Genomic DNA, 12,486 nt, shown 5'->3' on the forward strand with positions numbered 1-12,486 from the left:
AAAATCCATATTTCCACCAGGGTAGGTCCTGGCAGGGTACAGTGTATCTAAAAAGTAGGATATACACTTTTTACATATCCTAGTACTAAAAAACTCTTAAATTCGTTTTTTCACTACTACAAGGCCTATCTCTCCTATAGGTTAACAGTGGGGTTACCCTATTACATCTTATAAGTGTAATGTCAAATTGGAAAGAGATGGACCCCCCCCCCCGTGTGGAGTCCCTGGAATCAACATTTAGAACCCTAACTTATGGTGAAGTTACATTTTAATTGGTAATTCAGAAAATGGCACTTTTAGTACGTTGCCATTATCATACCTTAACCTTTTGGCGCCATCTGTCTGCCTCTGAATATGTCTGTGCTAGGTGACAGCTGGGCTTTGTGAATTCCCTCTAGACAGCCACACACAAAGGGAGCTTAGATACCCCCCAACCCAAACAGATGGGTCATCCTGGGCAGAATGGGAGGGAGGAGCTGACACTTACACCTGAACAGGCTCTGTCCTGTTCCAACACAGAGGGCTGTATACCCCCACTGTAGTGAGTCTGGAGCCAGGACAGGATGGGCAGGGACTCTGTACACTTCAAAGGCCTCTCTTTGAAGTTTGCTTGATGTCAAATGCCCCACTGGGTATAAGTACTGGACCTCTGACACCATCAAATCAGTACACTTCTGAACCTGTGGAAACTCTGCTAGGAAGAAGAACTGCTCTGCAGTTGAAGGGTCTGCCGCTCTGCTGGACTGCTACTCTGCTGGACTCCTACTCTTCTGTGCTGACCTGCTGATTGCTACCCTCTTGCCTGAGAGTGAGAAGGACTGGACCTGCATCTCTCCAACCCAGAACCAAAGTGACTCAAATGGCTTGTGTGCTTGCCTCCTGTTTTGAAGTCTCAGGGACATTAAAGATTTCCAACCATCCTCTTACACCACCTGCACTCTGCCATCTGAGAGTTTTGCCTTGCCAAGTGGTGCTAATCCAGTTCTGGGCCCTTGGATGCATGTATAAAGTGCTTCTTCAGCGAACATCCATTCATTATCATCGTTGCACAGTTCATAACCGGCACATCTCCCCCACGAGTTGTGTGGATCGACAGCGACACAACACCTACATCTTGGAGTTCGACTTGTGCATCGACGACAACGCTTCGTCTCCTCTACTTCGAGTCTTCGTAGACGACTAAACATGGTACATCACTGCGGGACAAGGTTGGTTCCAGTATTCGACCTGTGCTCCATCGCGGTAGGCCAGAATGTTTGGGTTTGACCCGGTATAGCGGGACCAGATAGCCCATTTGGCATTTTATGCATTCAAGCGATACATTTCAGTTTAATCTTTAAATATTCCTGACTCCGGTTATACTTATTGAATTTTTGTCGTTTTGGTCTTGTTTTGTTCAATAAATTAAAAGTTCTGTTTTTCTAACTAGGTGTGGACTCTTTTTGTGTGATGTTTTCCCTGTTTTAATATTTGTAGTGTTGCACAAATACTTTACACATTGCCTCTTAAATTAAGCTTGACTGCCCAGCGCCAAGCTACTAGAGGGTGAGCATAGGTTAGTTTAGGGTGTGCATCTGACTTACCCTGACTAGAATTTTGGTCCCTGCTTGGGCAGGGTGCATACCTCTGCCAACCAGAAACCCAATTTCTAACAGTAAATGTCTACGAATCCTCTCCTCTGGAGTTGAAATCTGGGGTTACACAACTAATTCATCACAACTTAAAGGCACCCACTTAAGTTGTTGTTTTCTTTTGGGTCTCCCCCACTAGTACCCACTTGCCTTGTCATGAGGAACTAAGCCATCGCTGCATTGAGGCTATAATTAAGCTTGCCCTGATCCTATTATGATTCTGGGTCAACCCCCCTCACCAAACTCAGCATAGCTATTATTTTTTAATATTTGAAGTTGGACAGCTCTAATAAAATCACCTTATTTAAGTATGTGAAATCAATTTGTGAGGCTTTTGTCAGGCTCATTTTGTTCCTAAACCCTACTTCCCATACTCCAAGGGACAATTTCTTGGTTAAGAATGCATTTTTGTAGAGTACAGCACCTCAGAGAGGGAAGCTATTAAGAATTTATAAGCATCTGTTAGACAATACATTTTGCTATTAAATTTAACCTTGAAGCAGTTTTATTTATTCACGATCTCAGACTCTGGGATCAATTGTATGTGTTAGGTTGTTTTAGGATGGAAATCGTCCATCATCAATCATCATTTCCCATGGTTTGGTTTAGCGCAGTAACTGTATATTGTTGTTCATGTGATACATTTTCCTCTCCGACTTTGCTGGATTTTACATTTTATTGCAATTTTTATAAATCAATTTTTCACAACTACCCTATCCCTTTACTGATAAAATATGGTTTTACTTGATGTAAACTTTCTCTGCTCTATCTCCAAATGCTTTCTGACATACATTTTTGCTGTTTCTTCCATTTTATACACGGCCATAAAATATTGCAATTACTTGCTATTTTAACTTCGTAATGTATGGACCCATTTAGTTCTTTATCATAATACATATATATAGTACTTTTTATAACGTTTCATATTTGTGTTTGTTGTTATTTTCTTTTCATGTGCTGGTGGCTTTGATGGCTTTTCATTCACTCAAAGTTATTAAACGATTGTTTGACTGAAATCCAAAAACATAGACTCATATGACCGTCAGAGATACATGAACTGAAGGAAACATTTGTAAAGGTAGGACACAAAATACTGTGCAAATTGTGTATCAAGAAGAAGAAAATGCATTACTAGGATAGTTTTCAACCATTGAGATTCAAATGAACACAAACATTCATAAAAAGGATTATAAGAAAAGTTATCTACATTTCTTCCAAGTTCTTAAACAAAATCATAATAATATTACTATCCAACGATTTTAAATGCAGATTTGAAGAAAAGCAGAATGACACCTCCTTTTTTTCATCTCAAAAAAGAGCAACCTACCAAGGCTATACTAATTTAAAGGAAAATTCTGTCAATAAATTACACACTGGAAGTGTACTAAATATTATTATTAATACCAAAGCTAAGGATGAACCAGTGCCCTAAGTGAAAACACATAATTCTCCTGTGAACCTCATCACCCACCATCAATTGCTGAAACAGAAGTTAGCAGTACAGTTGAGATCTAAAAAGAATAGCTTCAACCTCCACAGCTACTACTGTAATTATAGGTAAAAACTCCACTCTATAAATGCCTAATACCTGACTTGATGCCCACAATACACAACTTGAATTGGAAATGCAATCAACATTTTGGGATTGGAATGTCCTCTGCATGGCTTATAGTCATGTCCCCAGCCTTGCATGCCAAAACTGAAAATATCTAATATCAAGTTTTTTGATTTTGGCCACAGGGGCACAGATCCCTGCCTGTACGGTGGAAAACTAAAGGAAGGGAATAGAGAAATACCATAAACCTGACCCAAATCTCATGCAACAAACACACAATGGCTTTCAAACTCATTATTTCATCCCACTCCCTATGCTCTCTCATCTTGCCTTTGAACTCCCTGACAGACTCCATGTTGAAGAAAGCCACACTGAAGAGGAAGAAGAACTTCACTGAGGAGGAGACAGACCTAGTAGTTATGTTTGTAGTTGATCATTACAGGGAACTAGGTGGTGTGCCTCCTAACTTCCTCAGTAGGGCAGAGAAAGCAGCCATATGGGATGCTTGGTGCTGGAGGTACACGCAATGAAAGACTTACATAAAAATGGGAGGCTGAGAGGGGGAGGGTAAAAGAGAAGTTCTCCAGGATTCAGGTGGCAAAGGCTCACCAATGAGGTGGACCTGGATCCCAGCTCCATCTGCCCCCCTCATAAAGTATACCCTCTCCACAGAGCATCCTGATCTGCTATATGGCCTGCCTGTTCCTAGGAATCCCAATGTAATGCCAGGTAAGAAGAACGATACCTCTATTTTATTTTAATCCACACCTATGTCATACTCTCCCTGAACCCGCACAGATAGACACAAATCGCACACTTCAAACTAAACACAGTTTGTTATTGAAAAAAGTAATTTGTGGGAATTTGATGAATATAATAAAAAACTTTTGGGAATGTTTATTCTTATTGCTTACAACAATTGACTTTAAATAATGATGAGGTGTTATTGTATCAATCTAGTAGCGCCTTAAAGAGTCATTTAAAAAAGAATGCTGAAAATCTAAGTTTTTCCAGCTTTACTTGTAACACGGTGTGGAAATCAAATGATTACAGCTGGGATGTATCTTTGTATGAAGTGGTGAGGTGCAATTTTACTTAAAGCCGAACTTATGTTCTCTATAGTGTAGATTTGTCATGAAATTCAGATTTAACAAGATGCCTTTGATGATAACTTGCACTTTACCTTTTTTAAATACCATGAATATTTGTTATGGTTTAATAAAATGTTTGGGGGGGCTTTCTTGATATAAATGGATGAATTTGTATTTATTATACTTTGTCTGTACTAATCTAGCTTTTTATTGTTTTAATCTTATGTGTGTTTGATTTATTGTATCTCTTTGTCATTGATTGTGGTGGCTTTTAAGTGTAATCTGTGGATGCACTTATAAGATTAAATAAATAAAGTGAATAAATACCAGTTCATTTGTAAAATTATGATAAGTAGTTGATTTAAATGCACTTCTTTTTTAATGGTGCCCATTTGCAGTGCATTTGTTGCATATGTAGGACGATCGAGCATCTACTATAGTAGAAAGACAGCTAGGGCTCTACATCTTCAACCATCCGCGCAATCAAAATATCTATGGAGTTTGCACAATCTGGATTTTTATAGTCTTGCTTTTATATCCAACAACCTTCATATAACTGTATCTTTCTTGCATTGCTTGTCCATACACGTATTACATTAATTTTCATGTAATGTCACACTAATTTTAATGAAACTTTCTTAGCTCAGTTAATCGGCATGCATTAAATGTGAAATTTGAAACGGAAGGTTTTTCAGATATAAAGCCAAACAATTAATAATGCCCTTATCACCCTCTCTTGCCTCGCATTTTTACATTGATTTAATTGAATCCATCTTTTCTTTTGCTTCACTTTTACCTTATTATTTCAAATGTATTTTCCATTTATGCCCACAATGGACACCTTTAACTGGCACTACTTCCCTGCATCTACCTGCCACAGGAGTGGTTTGGGTCTCGTGCTTTGTTGCACCAAATCTCACTGCCTACTAGAGACTCAGTGTCCCAGGAGTCCCTGCATTCCAGCACACTGATAAAACGCGGCAGCAGTCCCGTGGTGTGGGATGTGCTTGGGCAAAGCCCGGGCCAAGGGCCGGCCCGTCCGAGCCTGTCGGAGCCCAGAGGAGGCTAGGCTGCCAACCCCCCCTAACGTGGTGTTTTGTACACTCTACCAGGGGGTCATTCACTGACATGGTGAAGCGAAAGGCCAAGATATGTGATCAGGGATTATAGGCTGTTAACACCTTGAACTCTTTCCTACTGAGAGCAGCAGATGTGTTATCGAAGGAGATAGAGAGGGCAAAAGGATAGCTGTCTGGAGGAGAGGTGAGCAAACTGACTTTACAAATACCTTGTCATATTGGTGATCCCTTGCCCGGAGCAGCTGCCAACATGAATGCTCCAATCGCTGCTATAATTGTGGACCCCCACATTCCATCTAGTGACATGGGTAATCAAGAGTCTCCAGAGGAGCCTCCGGTTGAAAGAAAGATGGGGGGCAGGACCCAGAGATTAGCCAAAATGGCTATTGTGGGTGGGGAAGCGGGAAAGGAACTTTCCTTAAAGACTACATCTGAGCCTGCAAAAACCAACTAAGAACTGGAACTAACTGTCCCACGCCTTCTGCTACCCATAATAGAGAGCTTAGAGCGAATTGAGGCTAGCTTAGCTGTGATTAACAGTCGGGGTAGCACATCCGAAAGCACTTTGAGGCCTATAGAGGCACTGAGGGTTGATAATTGTAAATGTGAATGTAAATGTACAGATCATTCTCCTGGTAACCCACAACCTGGGGATAGGGATGAATCCTCACTAGCCCCATGACAATTACAGGTCAAATAGGGTGACTGAGAGCAATGCAACTAACCCAGTATTAACTAGCACTGACATCGCATGTAAAGGGCATCGGAATGATATTTTAACTAACCATGCTGGTTCCTCTAGCAATCATGCCTCTTGGAAATGGCAGGCTACATACACACCTAGTGCTCCAGAAATACCTAGAGTAAGACAGGACGTGTTAGGGGATAGGCGGGGAGGCCATTTACAACATAACAATTCTAACCGAAACCTTCCTTAGCAGACACTCCGCAATTGCAGTATGCACAGTTAGAAGCAACACATCAATTGATGCACAAATCCCTACTCTGGATCTCCAAGTTTATACCTATGACTGTCCCAACATTGCAAATCACATTATTATGGCTAGAAGCGTGCAATGGCTGGGCAATTCCCCAAACAACAGGTGGGGGGGGGGGTCTGTATAGTAATAAAGTTTAATAACCAATATCTTGTGAAACATCTTTTGGATAGGCTCCCCACATCATCTATGCAAATCTATGCTTTACCATTGGGGGTTTTCTATAGACCTCAGGGCTTAAGTCTACAGGGACCAGGTTGGTTGATACATTTGGTCACCAGCTCCCACCTGCTCCTTTGCTCATCCTTGAAAGATGGAATCACATTGCAGCTATTCCACTGGTTCATATATTTGCGGCCGTGGAGGGGCTTGAAACCTGTGATTGACAGGAGGATGGTAGGGAGACCCAGCATTTATTGCATGGTCAGGGACAGAAAGAGTTAGATTCCTTCATAGTTAATCATCCCCTGGTCCTGAGAGAAGATACGGTTAAATCTCAAAGCTGGACTATAGCGGGACTTAGATCCAAGCAAAATAATGATGATTGAATTAGGATCATTGAACGAATCAAGTTAGTATGTTTGCAAGAATCATGGGAAATGGGTGATGTTCAAATGAATGGATTCCGCACAATTCAAACCGCTGCTATTCCCTCACGGTCAGGTAGAGCGAGGGGGGGATTACTGACTTTGTTTAGAAATACTTTACGCGTAAAAATTTACAAGATTGACATACAGTCCTCCTATTACCATATTATAGTGTGTAGTGGCCCTGGTGTAGAGGATATCCTGTTAATTAATTTCTATAACAACAACTTTGAGGGTAATATGGCCGAGGTAATTGACTCACTAGAGGGTGCAATTGATTGGGCTATAACTGCTCATCATCATCCTTTGAACATAGTCCGGATGGGCGATTTTAATGTTCATAGTCACCCATAGATTACAAAATCATTATGCGGGCTGATTGATGAAGTAGGCGTAGTACCATTGCATTTTTCACACACCCCTTATGGGATAATTAAACAGGCTCTTGATTGCGCGAAACTTGGTCATACTTAACTCAATCAATGAGTCTACAGGTTCCTTGGAAAAAACGTTTGGGGACACTATCTATGGTACCGCAATAGATTATTTGTTGGTCGCATCTTCTGTAAAGATATTTTTTAATAAGATAGAAACCCTTGTCACAAATTTTAGTGATCATGCTGCACTCATTTTTCAAATTCATTGGAGCAGCCCTTTTAACCGGTCTGAAAGGAGAATACCAGTGCCAACAATAGCAAGCAGGAACATTCTCGTCCATAAATGGTCAAAGATAAATAAAGATGTATTATTATCTAATATAATTGGTTGCACGCAGCAGGAGCTTCTAATCTGTCCAGATTTGTATAGTGGTCCATCAAACATTGTGCAGGCATTTGTTTCACTGCTTAAGGTAGTGGAAAGCTCCTTACGAAATAAGAAGCCACACCCCATGGATCCGCGATGGTTTGATACGGCTTGACCCAAGGCTCTTAGCAACTTACATAAAGCATTAAAAGAAAAGCCAAGAGATAAATAAATGGTCGCCTATCTCCGTATCCAATATAAAGATTGCAGGCGAGATAGGCTCAAAACACTGAAGGAGGAGGCTTGGGGCTATCTGCAACATGCCACATTTTCAAAAGACTCTAAGGAATTTTGCGCTGTAGTTAATACCCCTATTTTGAATCAAGACACAGGATCTTCATTAGAGGCCCATGTGGGAGAAGATGATTGGGTGAATCATTATTCAGGTATATTTGTGTTAGTCCCAGATAGGGAAAACATTAAAAAAAGGGAAAATTATAGACCCATTTCACTCCTGGATGGAACCTTAAAATTAATTGGATGTCTACTATTAAACAAAATAGAGGAGTGGCTACTGAAAAAAATATATTAATACAGGTGCAGTCTGGTTTTGAAAAAGGGATGGGGACTTTGGATCAGTGTCTACGTTTTATTCTAATTACAGCTAAATACACCCAAATTAAAGAAGGAAACATTGTTATGGTGTTTATGGATCTCTCAGCAACTTTTGACTCTGTTTCACATAGCAAATTATGGATTATCCTGAAAGACATGGGGTGGACGAAATTATAATATCTTTCATTCATCAATTATACTCTCAGTCCTCTGCATGCGTTAGATTTGGTAGTCAGGGTGAATGTACTAGATCTTTCCCTATTCTTAGAGGTGTCAGGCAGGGGTGTGTGATATCCCCCTTTCTGTTTTCCCTCTATGAACCCAAGATTTGGAGTGGTGCACAACCTGTTATTAAAGATAGTTTGTCAATAAGTCATATAGTCTTGATTTTAGTTGTCTTAAAGAGTCCTTTAATTTCATAAGAATCCAAATACACTACCAAACGGAGCTGACGGCTGCTGCTAGTTCTAGATCAGATTCATTGCATGCTGGCACTTATTAAGGAGGCCCACGCAGGCATTCTCTCCCAGGACCGCAGTCGGGCTGGCAATTTTCTTTATTTTTTGGTTCTTATGAAAATAAAGGACTCTTTAAGACAACTAAAATCAAGTCTATATGACTTATTGACAAACTATCTTTATCAACGGGTGGTGCACCACTCCAAATCTTGGGTTCATTCATTATCTGCATTGCAGCTGGCACCCAACGACGGCAGGTGCTGGAGTAGCTTGTGCACACTCAGCCGGATTTATTGTTGTATCTAACACGAAGGGAACACAGCAGGGGAGTGCGGTCGTTATGTCCGCCGTTGCCCGTAACTGTACTCTGTTTTCATTCTATACCAACGGTGTTGAATCAGCAGTGGATCAGTCTGTAATCGACGTCCCCATGGTAAACAATAAACTGACTCCCATTTTGCTTTACGCAGATAATGTCGTACTAATTGCTAGGACTGGTATAGCTCTCCAAAAGCTGATTAATAACTATGGGGGTGATTACGATGGCGTAATGATCGCCACCGCCGTGTCGGCAGTGGCGACCGTCACGCCATCGTAACGTGAATTACCCACCGCCATATTAGGATGGCGGTGGGTATCGCGGCGGACGGAAAGTCCGTCCGCTGCTTTTCTGACGGTCAGCAATCGTTACAATTGCTGGCCGGTCAGAGCTGGGGCTCATATATGGTGGCGGTGCCATGGAAAGGCTGGCGGGGACTTGCTTTGGGGGCCCATTGTGGGCCCCCAGGGGTGCACTTGAGGGGTACCTATGGTATCCACCTACATGTCCATGCACACATTGGCAGGCACTGCGCGGTGCCTGCCACGTTGTGCATCGAAATGCACAACACAGCATTTTACCATTGCGGCAGGTGCTGCAGCTAGCAGCACCCACTGCAATGTTAAAATGCCAGATCAGACATCCGCGGTGGTGGTCGCATCATAATCAGGGGTGCGGGACCGCCGCATGGCAGGCGGGCGATCCCGTTCCCGCTAGGATGGCGGTTGGACTCAGGTCCGCCCGCCATCCTAATAGGCCCCCAAGGGTCCTACATGGCTTCTTCGGACTTAAAGGTGAATGAGTCAAAAACATATTTTAACTGTGGGAAAACAACCAAAAAAACCACCCTTATTTCATATTGCGGCGCTGAGAATGGAATCAACTAAGACCTTTTTATATTTGGGTGTACTTTTTAATAGTTGGGGAACATGGCCAAATATGATAGCGAATAGATGCAATGTTTTAGAAAAGAGTATTATGGCCATATGTTCCTTCATTAAAAAATTGGGCACTAAGCCATTGGAACCAATTAAAAAGATCTACTCTGCTACAGCCATTTCATCAGCCAAATATGGAACAGGGATATGGGGAGCATCGAACGCTGATATTTTACAACAAAAAGATTACTTCTTAAAAAAAATATTACCTTTGCCTAATAGTTGTTCAAATGATACTATGCATCAAGAGCTGAATGTACCATATATTACAGACTTAATATCCCTCACCCTGTTTTTAATATGGCACTCAATCTGGCGGAGGGACACAGTGGGTTTAAGCCAAAATATTATTAGGGACTCTCTTGCCTGTGAACAGGCTCATAAGGCACCATGGCTCAAATATGTAAAAGAGAGATTGTCAATATTGGGCTTTGAATCCCTATATAATGATCGTCCCAAGAGCCAGAAAACTCCCAAAGCTGAAATGAAATCTCGCTTTCAAACATATAGGGAAAACAAAAGAAATGCATCTAATTGTAATAAAATCATGGTAGCACTATATTTGGGACATCCTCCTGTCCCTGAGGAAGCAAATTCATACCTAGTTTTTGTGACTAACACTCGCCACCGGTATGTACTGGTGCAATTTAGATTAATTCTTACTTATCCCTTGCATGCTGGGTTTTCCTACGGGAGTCTATTCAATTAATAAATTGCCAGTTTGTCCATGTGACGGTATTTCCCCTTAGTCCAATCTTCACTTGACATTTTTTTGCAAATTCTATACATATAAATGCAAAAAGTACATTTGTCCCAAATTACAGAATTATAATTAATAATATAAATATAATTTTGCACAATGTCGTCCAGCTTTGTTTTTCCTCCAAATGCTCCCTGATCCTTATGTATGTTTTTCTCTTGCAACCTTTCAATGATTGGCTTTAGTAAATCGGAGATCGACCAGTCCATAGCTTGCACTTTCATTGATGTTGGCACTGCTTTGCACATCATCTTATACCGTGGATGAAATGTATATGTTTTTTAATAGTGTGTTTTTAACCTTAGTTTTTTTAGACAGTTTTATTAATATGTTGTGGAAATGGCATATATAATTGAATTTGTATTTTATGACTTATTGTACTTTTATGATTTTATTGATTAAGGTTGAATAAAGTTAATTGAATTGAATTGACACCTTCATCCCAGCAAATGTCAAATTGCTTTCCTTTATTCCGTGTGTGACAGACTTTGTAATGCACAATGATACTATTTAAATGCACTAATATTAAATATTTAAATTAACTTATATCCGCACTTCTTCAATGTACTTCTGCCTTTGGTGTCAATGCTGTGTACTACCCATCAGTGGATAATCTGTAAGAAGTAGTTCAGCCCGCTCATATCGCTCCTTCCGCCCATCTGGTATGGCTAAAGCATATTTACATGTTTTACTATTATTATGAATTTTTTACCTTATTTTAGATTTTGACTTTGCTAATCTATCTATCTATCTATCTATCTATCTATCTATCTATCTATCTATCTATCTATCTATCTATCTATCTATCTATCTATCTATCTATCTATCTATCTATCTATCTATCTATCTATCTATCTATCTATCTATCTATCTATCTATTTTACCTAGTGGCAATGCCACTCGGTAATTGGTAATTATAGTTAAGACCACTTTCCCATAGGAAATTGATATTTTGATTTGCTAATAGCTTTGGTGTAGTTTGACAAATCTTCTCTAAACTTTCCCAAAAAAAGTGTCATCCTCATCACCGTCTTCCTGGAAAGTTTTGGGGTAATACGCCTAGCAATGGCTGATAAAAATACAGAAATAAAGTGTACCAAGTGACTGTTCACTCGAATTGTGGATGCACAGCGTCAAATTAAACACAAGAATCTTTAAATTACAGCACAAAAGGTATGGCCTTTATTTAGCTCATTATGCTAATACATGTAAGGCTCTGACACGTAGGCAATATTTCCAAACAAAACATAGAGACAACAATTTGAATTGAGGTCAACAAATATGAAGTCTTCGTTTGTGAGATCAGCCCAATGCATTTTGGGATTAAAGCATCCCTTCTTCAGGGGCCCCTGTGAACGATATAAGCATTCATGAATAAAGTGATAATTATGGAAGAAAACAATAATCAAAATGTACATCGTACAGGGATGAAATTTCCCAAAAATGCGCTAACGCATGGCAAAAAAAGTTACGTGAATCAGGCAGTATGAAGAATCGTGCACCCAAAAGTTCCCTACATGAAAAAACATGCACACCAAGGTGAAAGTCCACGTGAGTCAAGGCATGTACAAACACCAGCAACAAACAAATGGACCACCGACTGAAAACCATGTGATTTAGTGCGATAGTGCCACTCATGAGAAAGGAACCTCACGTTTCCTACTATTTATGAATGGTCGCTTACATAAAATAAGTCATGTATGATCCTCAA

Source organism: Triturus cristatus, chromosome 1_2 (assembly GCF_964204655.1).
Source record: "Triturus cristatus chromosome 1_2, aTriCri1.1, whole genome shotgun sequence".
Classification (NCBI taxonomy): Eukaryota; Metazoa; Chordata; class Amphibia; order Caudata; family Salamandridae; genus Triturus; species Triturus cristatus.